Source organism: Cebus imitator, unplaced genomic scaffold, assembly GCF_001604975.1.
Source record: "Cebus imitator isolate Cc_AM_T3 unplaced genomic scaffold, Cebus_imitator-1.0 Scaffold49, whole genome shotgun sequence".
Taxonomy (NCBI): domain Eukaryota; kingdom Metazoa; phylum Chordata; class Mammalia; order Primates; family Cebidae; genus Cebus; species Cebus imitator.
Genome location: NW_016107364.1, coordinates 2,198,874 through 2,214,030, shown reverse-complemented (window position 1 = coordinate 2,214,030; position 15,157 = coordinate 2,198,874). Strand labels below are relative to the sequence as shown.

The following is a 15,157-nucleotide window of genomic DNA, read 5'->3' as shown; positions in this document are numbered from 1 at the left end:
AAAAAAAAAAAAAAAAAAAAAAGAAAAAGAAAAAGAAAGAAAGAAAGATAAAAGAAAAGAAAAGAAAATGGTACATGTATATGTAAATGTTAAAAGAAAGCAAAATTGAGTGAAAAGAATGGATACATAAAGGAAAAAAATGTGGAAAGGCAAGAAAAAGGGAGAAATTAAAGTGCAAAACATCAGAAAGTGACATAAACAAGAATTCATGCTAAATGTATCTTCCTTCAGGCTGCTATAAACAATTAACATAGGCTGGAAAATTAACATAAGCAACACACATTTATTTTTTACAGTTCCGGAGGGTGGTAGGTCCAAGATCAAGGCCCCTAAAGATCCTGTGTCTGGTGAGGACCTGCTTCCTGGCTTGCAGACAGAGAGAGAGGGAAATTTATTAGGGGAATCGATCCATGTGATTATGGAGACTAAAGAAGTCTCACAATAGGTTTCCTACAAGCTGGAGAACCAGGGAAGCAGGAAGCATGGCTCAGTTCAAATCTGAAGGCCTGAGAACCAGGGAGACTAATGGTATAATTCTCAGTTTGAGACAGAGAAGTCCTGAGAATACAAGTCCTAAAGGTGGGAGAACCTGGAATTCTGCTGTCCGAGGGCAGGAGAAGTAGGTGTCCCAGCTCCAGGAGAGAGAGAGATGAATTCAGCTTCCCTCTGCCTTTCTGTTCTACCTGGGTCCTTAGCAGACTGGATGATGCCCACCCACATTGGTGAGGGCAGTTCTTCCTTACTCAGTCCTTTGATTCAAAGACCAGTCCCTTCTGGAAACATCTCTCAAACATGATGCCCAGAAATAATACTTTACCAGCTCTGTGGATAACTCTTAACCCAGTCAAGTTGACACCTAAAATTAACCATCACAAACATACAAATAAATACATCCATAATGGTGAAATCCGAATTAATTCCATAAATGGTGCTGGTGTACTTACATTCAATGTTAACAGTGGGAGAGGCTGGGGGGAAGAGTTCAGAAGACCTTCCTATTCATTTATTTGGAAAACCTCCTGCGAATCTATAATCATTTAAAAAAATATGAAAAGCTTAATAAAAAGATTTTCTAAGTATTATCATAAGCTAATCATTTTAAGCACACCTTTATGGATTCTACAGACATAATTCTCTTAGGTATTTCTTTTTCAACTAATTCACATTTTACACACACAAAATTCAAGGAGGTGACACTGTGCTTTAAGAAAAAGGACATTCAGCCGGGCGCGGTGGCTCACACCTGTAATCCCAGCACTTTGGGAGGCCGAGGCGGGTGGATCACGAGGTCAAGAGATCGAGACCATCCTGGTCAACATGGTGAAACCCCGTCTCTACTAAAAATACAAAAAATCAGCTGGGCATGGTGGCGCGTGCCTGTCTGTAATCCCAGCTACTCAGGAGGCTGAGGCAGGAGAATTGCCTGAACCCAGGAGGCGGAGGCTGCAGTGAGCCGAGATCGCGCCATTGCACTCCAGCCTGGGTAACGAGAGTGAAACTCCGTCTCAAAAAAAAAGAAAAAAAAAAGAAAAAGGACATTCATGTGCATTTTAATGAAGTTTACAAGACTGAGATATGTCTTCCATATTTTAATGCTTTGTTTTCTTTTCAGATGACAAGTGATGTTCACAATTACAAAAATAATCATACAGCTCTTACTTTAATTATTTTTATCAGAAAAAAGAAATCAGAAGTGGAACACCAACCATCAGAGGTCAGAAAACCAGTGGCTGACATTTTCAGTAGGAAGACCTATTCAAGTGGTTGGAGTCATCTTTCTAAGTCTACTAAGCAGAATCTGTATTCACTGTTATGAAGCTCACTTAACCTAACTGGTAAAATTTGAGTGTTAAAGGAACTTTGGTCACCTACTAGTTCGATGAGATTTAACATCATATTTTTAAACTGTCCTAAGTCCAACTGTGCAGTGTGATGAGAGACTCTTTAGACAGATTAGAGCATCAGAATAGAAAGACCCAAAATAGACTCAAGTGCTATATGAGCACATAGTAGAAGATAAAATGCATATCTGTACAGATTTGTTGGGTTGCTTAATAAATGGTGTTGGGATATGTTTACCTTTAAGATATAAAAAGAAAACAAAAGGTAGCTGTCCCCCACCTTCCTGCAGGCATTGGGGAACATGGCAATTCTGCTCCACGCAGAGAAAGCAAGTAGAAGGGCTAGGCAGGGGCCACAATAACATAAGGGCTCATAATTTTGGAGGCTTTTAAGCGAAATCTCTATTTTTATATGAAATCTTCCAAATTTTAGTTGTTGGCAACCATGTCAAATATTTTTAAAACAGAGTGTGAAATGAGCTGTATTTAGTTTCCCAGGGCTGCCATAGGGAATGACCACAAACTAGGTGGCTTCAAACAGGAGAAATGTATTCTCTTATGGTCTGTAGTCAGGAAGTCGGAAGTCAAGGTATTGGCAGGGTTGGTTTCTCCTGGAGACTGGGGGAATATCTGTTACCTGCTTCTCTCCTAGCTTCTCGTGGTTGCCAGGAGCCCCAGCTTGTAGATGCATCATTCCATCTCTGCCTCCTTCATCCTGTGGCATTCTCCTTTCTGTGTCACCTGTGTCCAAATTTCCCTCTTATGAAGACACTGGTCCTTGGATTACGGCCCAGCCTATTCCAGTATGACCTCATTTTAACTTGATTACACCTGCAAAGACCTTATTTCCAAATAAGGTCACATTCACAAGTACCAAGGGTTAGGCACTAAACATATTCTTTTGGGGCACACAAACACACTACATAAGCAGAACAATCTGCAGGCTCAATCTGATCTAGGCTACCAGTTTATATTATCTGTTTGGTGGCAAAATAAATTCCAAATAGGTTAACATCGTTTGTATTAACAAGCATTAGAAAAATATTTAGCTAAATACTTGTACACTCAAGGAATACAAAAGGACTTTATAAGCATAACTTCAACATGTCAAATTTATTCAGAAGAAAGATTGATAAATTTGACAGATTTAACCACAAAAATATAAATATTTCTCTACTTTTAAAAAAATGAGTAAAGTAAAAATACAGACCAAAACTAACAATGTGAGAAAAGGTTAAATATAGTCTGTACACACACAATTAGACTTTCTTTCTATTAATTTAGAGCCCTCAAAAGAAAGATTGGAATAGGACCACAATAAAAAATTTACAAAAGAGCAAAGATGAATATTCCGCAGCTATGTGAAAACATGTTGAATGTGAGTAGTCATCAATGTGCCGCAAACGTGACAGCAATAACAAACCTTTTTCTCCCCATAAAATTGATGAAAATTAAAAATAAATCAACAAACAGATTCCCAGTGATAGCAAGAAAGATGGGGAGATAAAGGGACCATCATCATACACTGCCAGTGACATTTAAAATTATCTAATCTTTCTAGGGCCAATTTACCATCTGGTATCAAAAACCTTAAAAATGTTCATCCTCTCTAACCAATGCAATTTTTCTTCTACACATACCCTAAGTAAATAAGTGAGGAAGAAAAACGTTTGAACAAGGCTATTCGTCTGTATTAACTTGGGCTACCATAACAAAATAGCAGAGACTACATGGTTTATAAACAGCAGACATTTATTTTCTTACAGCTCTGTAGTCTGGAAGTCTGTGATCGGGGTGCCAACATGGCTGACTTCCAGTGAGGGCTCTCCTTCTGGCTTGCAGATGGCAGCCTTCTCATCCTGTGTTCTCATGGTAGAGAGAGAGTCTTCCTCTTCTTATAAGACCACAGTCCTGTTGGATTAGCATACAGTATACCAGACACTTTTCTAGGAAGGAGAATAGAGCAGATAATAAAATTAGAAAGACAATCCCTGCCCCCAAAGTGAGTTCATTTTAGGAGGGGGACAGATTGTGTACATGATGACATTTCTGTTATTTAAAAATAAAAGGGTAAACACATAGAAAAGCGCACACACACACATCATATTTATATAAAAATTGGAAAGAACAACCACTAAGATGTTAACTCTCCCCTGGTTGGTGAGATTATAGATATTTTCTTTAGTAAATTTGTATTTTTATGGATTCTTTTTGAAATAAAGAAAAATGAATTAATAGTTTTAAAGCAGAGAAATACATTTCTATATCTCCTTTCCCTTTTTATACAATAGGGGAAAGCACAGTTCTAATATTTACTCCAACTTTATTTCAAAATTGTACTATCACTAGAAATGACAGAATTTCCTACCAGAGAAGCACACACTTTAGGGACTTATCCCATTGACCAGTTTTAACTCATATAAAGTCACTGCACACAGACTGGTGTAACTAACAAGAAGCAGATAGCTGGGAATAGGTAAATCTTTCTTCCAAGAATAGAATTCAATTTGTGGTAATGACTGTGTGTTTTCACTGGCCCACAAAAAGCCATGAGGTTACCTTTGGTACTTTAGGTCTTTGATTTAGAGGCAGTTCTAAGCCTATTTTTCCCAAGGGGGAAAGGGAATGCTATTTTGGCAAAGACTGTGAAAATGAAGAATGTTGATTGTTAGGAGCAGATAAATCAATAAAGAAAACTATAGAAGAGAAGTTAAGAGTGCAAAGTAAAGAGAAGGCTATGAATGAAAGGTATCAAATACAGAAGTATGTGGTAAGTGGACCAATCAGTGGATCATCTCTTTAGACTGGCCCCCCAAAACCAGTTTTTTGTGGTTTTGATTTGTGGGGAGGGGGAACAGGATCTCTTTCTCTCATCCAGGCTGGAATACAGTGGCATGATCATAGCTCAGCCTGATCTCCTGGTCTCAAATGATACTCCCACCTCAAACTCCCAAGTACCTGGAATGACAGGCACATGCCACTGCAGCCAGCTAGTTTAAAAAAAAAATTTTGTAGAGACAGAGTCTCACAGTGTTGCCCAGACTGGTCTCAAATTCCTGGGCTCAAGTGATCATCTTACAGGCCGTCCCAAAGTGCTGGGATTATAGGCATGAGACACCACTCCTGGCCCCAAAAATCAGTATTAATGGATGATCCGAGAAGGAGTCAAAGGACAGCTTTTATTCGTTCATCTACATTCAGATGACTATACTCAGAGAAAATAAGAATAAATAAACAAAAGCAACAGACATTCACCCAGAAATTTGCATATTGTCAAATTTACATAATCATGCAATAAAATATTAGTTTGGCTTTCACCAAAAACTGGATCAATTATTTGTACTGATATAGATACTAATGTACACTAAATACAATAGAAAGTTATGTATTAAGACATAACAGACTCACATTCATGGATTATGCATTGTATAAATGCTTCATTGTTAGAACCAAAGCTTCCCGGGAAAATAACGTCCAATTCCCTTTGCAATAAAATCCTACTTATATATATTAAGAAACTTCTCAGACCTTCATTCTCTTTTGCGTAACCTGAAAATAACTTTATTGTTTTCATTTTTCTGCATTCCTTGCGTGAATTTCCACTTAGCTGAATGAAACAAATAATTTACTTAGTACATGTGAGGCAGCCAATTGTTATATAAAAGGAAAGACTATACATTTCTGATATCAAAGGCACTCAGGTTTTGGAAGTTATTTGTAAAAGTTTAAAAGAGGACAAAATAAGAAATTGTTACAAAATCAACGAAGTTCATTCAGTTCCAGCACATAATCACTTTTTAATGTCTGTTTTGCACTACACATTGTGCTATGTTCAGAAAATTCAAAGATGAATACGATATATTCCCTCTAAAGGATATGTATTAGGGGATAAACTGACATGCGAAATAAACAGATCGTTTCTACATAATGCACAAGTTCTATGATAGAGGCATCAGTTCAAATTATAAGTATCCAAACAAGGGAATTTAAAAAATCCACACACAACACATTTTCAATCAAACAAGAAGCAAGGGAGATATACAGTGTTTTGTTTTGTTTTGTTTTTTAATTCTTGTAATAGACTGAACAATGGCTTCCAAACTATCCATGTGCTAATGTCTGGAAGCTGTGAATATATTGCAGAGCGGAGTTAAGGTTGCAGATGAATCGAGGATGCCAATCAGATAACTCAAATTAGAGAAACTATCTTGAATTATCCAGGTAGGCCCGATGTAAACATCCTTAAAATCTTTAAAACAAAAGAGAAGGACAGAAGGAGTCACAGTCAGGCAGAGGGTTATGACTACGAAAGAAAGGCACAAAGAGAGGCAGCACTGCTGGCCTTCGAAATGGAGGAAAGGGCCACAAGCCAAGGAATGCAGGCAGCGTGGAGAAGCTGGAAACACAGTGGAGACAGGTTCCTCCTACAGCCCTCAGAAATGAATGTGGCCTGGACTTCTGTCCTCAAGACCCATTGGATAACAGATGTGTGGCATTCTTTTGTTTTTGTTTTGTTTTTGAGACAGGGTCTCATTCCGTCACCCAGGCTAGAGGGCATTAGCGCAATCTCTGCTCACTGCAACCTCCACCTCCCAGGTTCAAGCGATTCTCCTGTCTCAGGCTCCCGAGTAGCTGGGATTACAGGTGTGCACCTCCACTCCTGGCTAATTTTTGTGTTTTTAGTAGAGACAGGGTTTCACCAAGTTGGCCAGGTCGGCCTCAAACTCCTGACCTCAAGTGATCTGCCCACTTCAGCCTCCCAAAGTGCTGGGATAACAGGCATGAGCCACTGCGCCTGGCCAGATGTGTGTTGTTTTTAAATACTAACCTTATAGTAATTTATGACAGCAGCAGCAGGAAACCAACATAACACCCAAGAGTGATGAGACCTACAGGATTCTATTTAGCATCCTAAGAAGTTTTCTGAATTTAAAATTTCTAAGGTCATGATCTACTCTAAGTTCTTTTTCACCTTTTCATTGTGAGCTTTTGAAAGAAGCACGGAGAGCATGGGGAAGGGAAGGAGAAACTCATGCGCATGTCCTAAGTGAGTACTGAGATGGGCACCTTTCCCTAGACTATCTCACTGGATCCTCCCAGAAAGTCCTGGAAGGATGATGTTATTATTCCACCTGCACAGATAAAGAAACGGAGACTCAGAATTAAAGATAAAATGCCAATGCACTCCTCTCAGACTGCAAAGCCCATGCTCAATGAACACACCAGGCTACTGCAAATAAAATCCTAGGCTCCAACACAAAGTGGGCTCAGGGGCCTAGGGAAGACCACCATCCTGCCCAAAGGCCTCTTTAGTCTTTGGCTAGCATAGACAAAAGAGACTATTTTCTATATAAATACCATATCTCATCAATACCAGGATTCACCTTTGACATAGTTTGTGATATGGTTAGGCTTTGAATCCCCACACAAATCTCATCTTGAATGGTAATCCCCGTAATCCTCACATGTCAAAGGAGAGATCCCGTGGAGGTGACTGAAGCATGGGGGTGATTTCTCTCATGCTGTTCTCATGACAGTGAGTGAGTTCTCATGTGATCTGATGGTTTTATAAGAAGCTCTTTCCCTCTTCACTCAGCACTTCTTCCTGCCAACTTGTGAAGAAGGTGCCTTGATTCCCCTTTGTCTTCTGCCATGATTGTAAGTTTCCTGAGGCCTCCCCAGCCATGCTAAACTGAGTCAATTAAATCTCTTTTCTTTATAAATTACCCAATCTCGGGCAAGTCTTCATAACAGTGTGAGAACAGATTAATACAGCTTGGATACTTGTCACCCCAAATCTCATGTTGAAATGTCATCCCCAGTGTTGGAGGTGGGGCCTGGTGGGAGGTGACTGGATAATGGGGGTGGATTTTTCAGTGAATGCTTTGGCACCATCCTATTAGTTCTCGTGAGATCAGGTTGTTTAAATGTATGGCAACTCTCCCCCACTCTCTCTCACTCCTGGCCCCGTGAGGTGCCTACTCCCCCATGAGATGTGTGTGTGCCCCCTTTGCCTTCTGCTGTGATTGGAAGCTTCCTGAGGCTCTCACCAGAAGCAGATACCACTGCTCTGCTTCCTGCAGAGTCTGCAGGACTATGAGTCAATTAAACCTACTTTCTTTATCAATTACCTAGTCTCAGGTCTCAGGGTTGTTCGTTTGTTTTTGAGACGGAGTCCCATTCTGCCGCCAGGATGGAGTGCAGTAGCACGATCTCAGCTCACTGCAAACTTCGCCTACCGGATTCAAGCGATTCTCCTGCCTCAGCCTCCCGAGTAGCTGGGACTATAGGCATGTGCCACCACACCCAGTTAATTTTTGTTTTAGTAGAGATGGTGTCTCACCATGTTACCCAGACTGGTTTTGATCTCTTGACCTTGTGATCTGCCCACCTTGGCCTCCTAAAGTACTGGGATTACAGGCATGAGCCACTGTAATATCCGGCCTCAGGTATTTCTTTATAGCAATACAAGAACAGCTTAATACAGCCCTTTTTTCTGTCTCTCTCTCTTTCTCTCTCTTTTTTTTTTTTTTTTTGAGGGAGGACCTCACACTGTCACCTAGGCTGGAGTGCAAGTGGTACAATCTCAGCTCACTGCAACCTCTGCCTCCTGGGCTCAAGTGGCCCACCTCAGCCTCCCAAGTAGCTGAGACTACAGGTGTGCATCACCATGTCTGGCTAATTTTTGTACTTTTCGTAGAGTGAGGACTTCACCATGTTGCCCAGACTGGTCTTGAACTCCGGGGCTCAACCAATCCACCTGCCTCAGCTCGGCCCCACAAAGTGCTGTGATTATAAGCATGCACCACTGTGCCTGGCTTAGTTTTTATTTTTAATTGAAATTACAATGCATCTTACGTTTATAAAGCCTTGCACGCATAATTGACAACATTTTTTCCTCCTTAGTAATAATTACAGTGTGTTTTACAGTACAGACTTCTTGGGGTCAGTGAGTTAGCCTAGAATGCGTCCCTGAGCTAAGCACTGAACTATTTTCAATATCAGGAAACATAAATCTCTTGCCCTGCAGCTGAAGTTCCTATAATGCCACACATAGAAAATGGTCACCCATTTTTTAAAATAATCCACTAAATCAAAATGTGGGTTTTTTTTTTTTTTCTTAGAATTTACTCTGTGTTGAGCAGTGGGCTAGAATCCCTAAAAGTTCACAAAAAACATGGAAGATGGGGCCCCTACACTCAAAAAACCCACGTAAGAGGTAAACTAACATGAAAAGTCATATGACATATGACACACTTAAGGGCCTAACTGGCAGCAACCACACAGGGAGATAGGATCGATTATATCCACATTGTGTGTTTTCATTTTGCTTTGTTTCTTATTTTGTTTTCGTTTTTAGTATAGTCTCATCATCCAGCTTTATTCATTAAACTCATTAAAAGCTTATGTAAAAGTATTTTCAACTGACGGTTTCACCTGGGGCATGAAGTAACTTAGATGTTGAAGTCCTAATCTCCGTGCCAGTGAATGTGACCTTATCTAGAAATAGGCTCTTTGCAGATGTAATCAAGATGAGGTCATACTGGATTAGGGTGGGCCTTAAATCCAGTGACTGACATCTTCAGAAGAGAAAAGAAAGGGAGATTTGGATGCAGAGACATGGAGGAGTCACGAAGGAGATGTTCCTGTGGGGACGGAGGCAGAGATCAGCATGATGCAGCTACAGGCCAGGAACACCAGGAACTGCCAGGATTGCCCAGAAGCTAAAGGAGACAAGGAAAGCTTCTTCCTGGACACTTTAGAGGAAGCATGCCCCCACCAACGTCTTCGTTGCAAACCTCTGGACTCCATAATGGTGAGACAATACATTTCTGTTGTATGAAGCCACCAAGCCGATGGAACTTCGTTATGGCATTGGGTCTGAGAACAGCCCACAGAGATAACCCGTGTGAGATTGATTAAATTAAATTAATCATTTTTGAAAGAAAACAACCTCAAAAATAAATTTTTAAAAGCTAAGGGACATGACTCAACTCTTAGCACTATTCAAACACAGCAGAAAATGACGCTGAGAAATCACAAAAAGATGAGAAATTCATGCAGATGTGAATGTATCCAAAGAAGGAAAAACAAATTGTGCAAAAAAGTAACAGGGTGGTACCAAAACGGCTCTTCCTCGCCTAAACTCAGGACAGGTACACATGACATCAGAAAAAAACAAGTAGCAACTAGAGCAAACTACATGAAAACTACGCAGCCTTATTAAAATTATATAAAGTTATATGATAAAACTACATAACGAAACTAAAGTTTTACTAAACAATAGAGATTTGCCAACAGGAATTTACTGAGTATGTGCTACACATTTCTGGAATACAAAAATGGAACAGTAAATCCTTAATTTTTAAAAAAGGAAGAAAGAATTGTAAAGTTATACCGTACATTAAAGTACAGAAAGAGGCATATTCTAACATGCAGGTGCGGGCAAAAACATTGCAGAATATTGGACTAGTGCTAAAGAGAGACAGAGAAGTGGCATTGTGGCAGTGTCTGACAGGCCTCTTACCTTATTATTCTAAATACATAACAATGTTTTTCCGGCTAGGCCAGGTGCAGTGACTCACGGCTATAATCCCAGCATTTTGGGAGGCCATGGCAGGAGGATTGCTTGAGGCCAGGAGTTTGAGACCAGCCTGGGCAACATAATGAGATCCTGTCTCTAAAAAAATAAAACAATGAAAAAGGGTCTAAAGTGCTAAGATACAATTCACGGAAAAAAGAATTTAACCATTAGATTCATTTTTTTCTAAAAGCAAAACCTCTGATAAATTCTTGACATGACTTCAGAAATACCTTGAAGATAATTCATCAATTAAATGTTTGAAAACATAGTAAAGCCATCATCAATTTGGAATTAATTCTGAGTGACTCAGAACTAGTTGGGACTGGGAGCATGATGGAATACTAAGATGAATGTGAAAACGTCATATCAGAATCTCATAGTTTACGCTAGGGCTACTTAAGTCTTTATTTATGTCTCCCTAGACCATATCAGCATGGACATTCATGGAGGCACAGGAACAATAAAATTCAGCTGCCCCACCTCTGTCAACTGCCCTTGACATTACTAGGTTCTTCCATTTTCCAAGCTGTTCAGTGGGTTGATTCACTTGCACACCCAAACATCTATCACTTCATTTCATGTTTGGTGGTTAAATCTGTTGATAAACATTTGCTGATAATTTTTAGCTGTCCAAACTCTAGAATTAGATGCACAACACTTGGCTGTGAAGCCTCTGGTTGGCACCTAAAATTACCACTAAAAACAAGTCAGCCAGTTCACATAGTATGGCTTCTTGGTAACGAAAAGATAGGTAGAATCTGGAGGATGTCTAGCCTAGGATGCCGTAATTTCAAAAAGGCATTTAACATGGTAATGCATTGAGGTGCACTTAAAGCCACATGGACAAATCCACCCAAAGAGGTAGTGTTAATCAGCTGGAGAAGCCATCCAGAGTTCTGTACTCAAGCCCATCCTGCTCAGAGTTTCAGTTAATGACTTAGATGAAAGTTTACAGGATGATTATGTCAAATTTGCAAAGGAAGCAAAAATCAAGGCCCGGCGCAGTGGTTCACGCCTGTAATCTCAGCACTCTGGGAGGCTAAGACAGGCGGATCACATAAGGTCAGGAGTTCAAGACTAGCCTGGCCAACAAGGTGAAACCCTGTCTCTATTAAAAATACAAAAATTAGTCGAGCACGATGGCAGGTGCCTGTAATTCCAGCTACTCAGGAGACTGAGGGGACAAATCGCTTGGACCTGGGAGGTGGAGGCTGCAGTGAGCTGAGATTGTGCCATTGCACTCCAGCCTGGACAACAGAGCAAGGCTCTATCTCAAAAACAAAAAAAGAGAGAGAGAGAGGGAAGTATAGAGGAAGGCACCAGAACTAACTATACCTGGAGAGAAGAAACTGAGGGACAAAAACAGCAAGAGAAACACATTATTATAGCAGCAACAGCAGTGATAACAATAGTAAAAGTAATGAAAATAGGAATAAAGGTGAAGTCAAAAATTTAAGGTAAAAATACTCAAATGCATAAAGACAAAATGAAGAAAACTAGAAACTTAGATTTTTCTAAATGCAGGTTTAAAATTAACTACATATTACTCAGGAATAGAAAATTAAACGTTGTATGTTCTCACTGATATGTGAGAGCTAAGCTATGAGAACACAAAGCTGGGTGTGGCATCTCATGCCTGTAATCCCAGCACTTTGGGAGGCAGAGGCGGGAGGATCGCCTGAGGTCGGGAGTTTGAGATCAGCCTTACCAGTAGGGAGAAACCCAGTCTCTACTAAAAATACAAAATTAGCAGGGCGTTGTGGCGCATGCCTGTAATCCCAGCTACTTGGGAGGCTGAGGCAGGAGAATCACTTGAACCCAGGAGGCACAGGTTGCAGTGAGCCAAGGTCTCGCCATTGCACTCCAGCCTGGGCAACAAAAGCGAAACTCCGTCTCAACAGATTTTTTTTTTTTAAATGATACAATAAACTTTGGGGGCTTGAGAGGAAGAGTGGAAGGGGCTGAGGGATAAAAGACAACAAATACAGTGCAGGATATACTGCTCAGATGATGCATGCACCAGGATCTCACAGTTCACCACTAAAGAAATTATTCATGTTGCCAAATACCACCTGTACCCCAATTAATTATGGGAAAAAAAACTACCTTTAGCCCGATGTTAGGACTTCTCAGAAAACAGCAGAATAATGAGAAGCTCTAATTTTTATATTAGTTAAATAAAAATAAGTACTACTCATTTTGCTATGAAAAAAAAATTAACTACGTATTTACTATGTACCATCTTCATGTCATACATAGTGTTTTTTGAAGAGTTTTAGGATATATTCATAGAAGTATATTTATTAAAGGTAGTATAGACTCATTATATTCTGTATTGCTCAGAACATGTTTTCTGTTCAATCACCTGTTAAGGAAGAACACTACCAAACTGTAGTGCTTTCAGAAGTGCATCAGCAGCATTGCAAAACACAGATTTACAGCCGATAAGTACCCTGAAGATCATAATTCCAGCATAAACAAATTGAGAATATTGAGATCCTGTAAGACTGAAATAATACCACCCGTATTTATTGGGGTTTGTTGCTAAAAAGGAATACGTGGGACTGGGTAATTTATTTAAAAAAGAGGTTTTGGTTCTTCACACTACAAGAAATTTGGTGCCGGAATCTGCTTCTGGTGAGGCCTCAGGAAGCTTCCAATCATGTCAAAGGGGGAGCAGGTATGTCATATGGGGAGAGAGACGAGGCAAAGAGAGACGCCAGACTCTTTTAAACCACCAGCTCTCCTGTGAACTAACAGAGTGAGAACTCGATTATTTCCAAGGGGAAGACACTGAGCCAGTGGCAAGGGACCCACCCCTCTAAGCAAACACCTCCCACGAGGCCCCACCTCCAACACTGCAGATGACATTTTAACATGAGATTTCGAGGGGACAAACATTCAAGCCATATCACCATCATTACACACAAGCTTACCCAATATACTGACTGGGTCACATAAAGAATATTTATAGGAATTAAGATTGTTCAACTTAAAAAAGGAAGACTTAATGGTGGGGTGCTGAAAGTAAAAAAGCTGTTAAATAGAGAGGAAGGATTCCAGGTCAGCAGGGCAGAAGGTAAGAACATCACAGTGGTAAGGACTGTTGGCAATGAGAGTGATAAATCCTTCAGTGGGGGGAGACTGAGGTCACCAGGAGTGTCCAGAGAATAAATGTTCACTACAGGGAATGCTGCAAATGTCCTCACAACACTCAGTAGAAAGGTGGACGCAACCAAATTGCCAAATTCTGAATTTCACAAAAGCTTAGAGGCTGACCTGAAGTCACCAGCATTTTATTTTTACACGGTAAATACATTTACAAAATGAATCACAAAATGATATACAAGTATCACCATTTCACTAAATATAGGACATTTTACCACCAAAACTTCAGTTCAGAATGTTGGACTGTCCTCTAAATTGTCTTCTAAATAGAAATAATTTGGTTTGATTGTTGTCATCCAACCACGAATTGGTAAAAATGTGTTCACTGCGGCAGAGACACTCTTCTATAATGTGACGTTAATTCTCCTCCCATGGAGTGGCAGGGTTTGTGTTCTTTGCTTTGCGCCTAAATACACCTTTATGACTGCCTTTACCAATAAACGATGGCTACATTGAGGCTCTATGACTTCTGAGTCTAGGTCATTAAAAATAAAAAGCTATGCTCTTCCTCTTCCTTCTCTTGGGGTACTCCCTCAAGGACCCCAGGTGCCATGCTATGAGAAAGCTCAGACCACATGAAAAGGCCATGTCTAGGTTTTCCAGCCAATGCGCAGCTGAAGTCCCAGTCAAGGGTCAGACATGTGAGTGATACCTTCAAGGTGACTCCATCCCCAGCCATTGTCTAACTGTACTTGCTTGAGGGACCCCAAGCAAAAACCTAGCTGAGCCCAGTCAACCTTCAGAATCGTAAGAAATAAAAATAGTAGTAGTCAGGAGTTCGTAGAAACGATCCAGAGTAGAAGGATCTAGATTGATTGCAAGAGTTAGCTTTGTGATTCTGGGAGATGACTAGGTAGATCTGAAGTCTGTAAGGCAGGACGTCAGGAAGGGCAGGCCGGAGGGGCAGTTTGAGTTGACACTGTGTCCACAGGCAGAAATTCTTCTTCCTCAGGGAAGCCTCAGTTCTGCTCTTCAGGCCTCTCAACTGACTGAGTCAGACCCAACCAAATTGCCAAGGATACGCGACTTAAAGTCAACTGATTGTAGATGCTAATTACATCTACAAAATTCCTCCACAGCAACAAGCTAAGTTAGTATTTGAATTACTCTTTACTATAACTAAGCCACGTTCATACATAAAGTTGACCTTCACAATAATAAAATGATTTTTTGTTCTTTTACGTCATTAACCTTTGGAGGTGATTTGTTCCACAGAAATAGGTAACTGGAATGGTCAGTGTAGATTTCCGTTGGAGGCAGAGGCAGGAGGATCACTTGAGCCCAGGAGTTCAATACCAGCCTGGTCAACACAATGAGACTCTGTTTCTACAAAAAATTTTAAATAAAAAGATTTAGTAAACACTAGGCTTGATGACCTCTCATTCTTCCAAGCCCAAAATGCCATAATTCACTCACAGGTTGCCTATCTCAGATCTGAAACAGTGGTTCTAGTGTTCACAAATCCCTCAAAGATTTGACTACATTAATCAGTCCTCTTGATTGATTGATGTGATGATAAATCCATTGAGATGCTTTTGGCTGTAAATACAGTTAGCCCTCCATA

At 40.3% G+C, this 15,157-nt stretch overlaps 1 long non-coding RNA gene across 1 annotated transcript; it reads right to left on the bottom strand.

The window, feature by feature from the left end:
• Window positions 1-2,331: 2,331 nt before the first annotated feature.
• On the bottom strand, window positions 2,332-14,912 carry LOC119471083. Its single transcript, XR_005200075.1, has 3 exons — window positions 14,785-14,912; window positions 3,606-3,787; window positions 2,332-2,636 (listed from the first exon to the last, which is right to left on the bottom strand). It is a non-coding gene; the product is annotated as an uncharacterized LOC119471083 (long non-coding RNA).
• Between the last annotated feature and the right edge of the window lie 245 nt (window positions 14,913-15,157).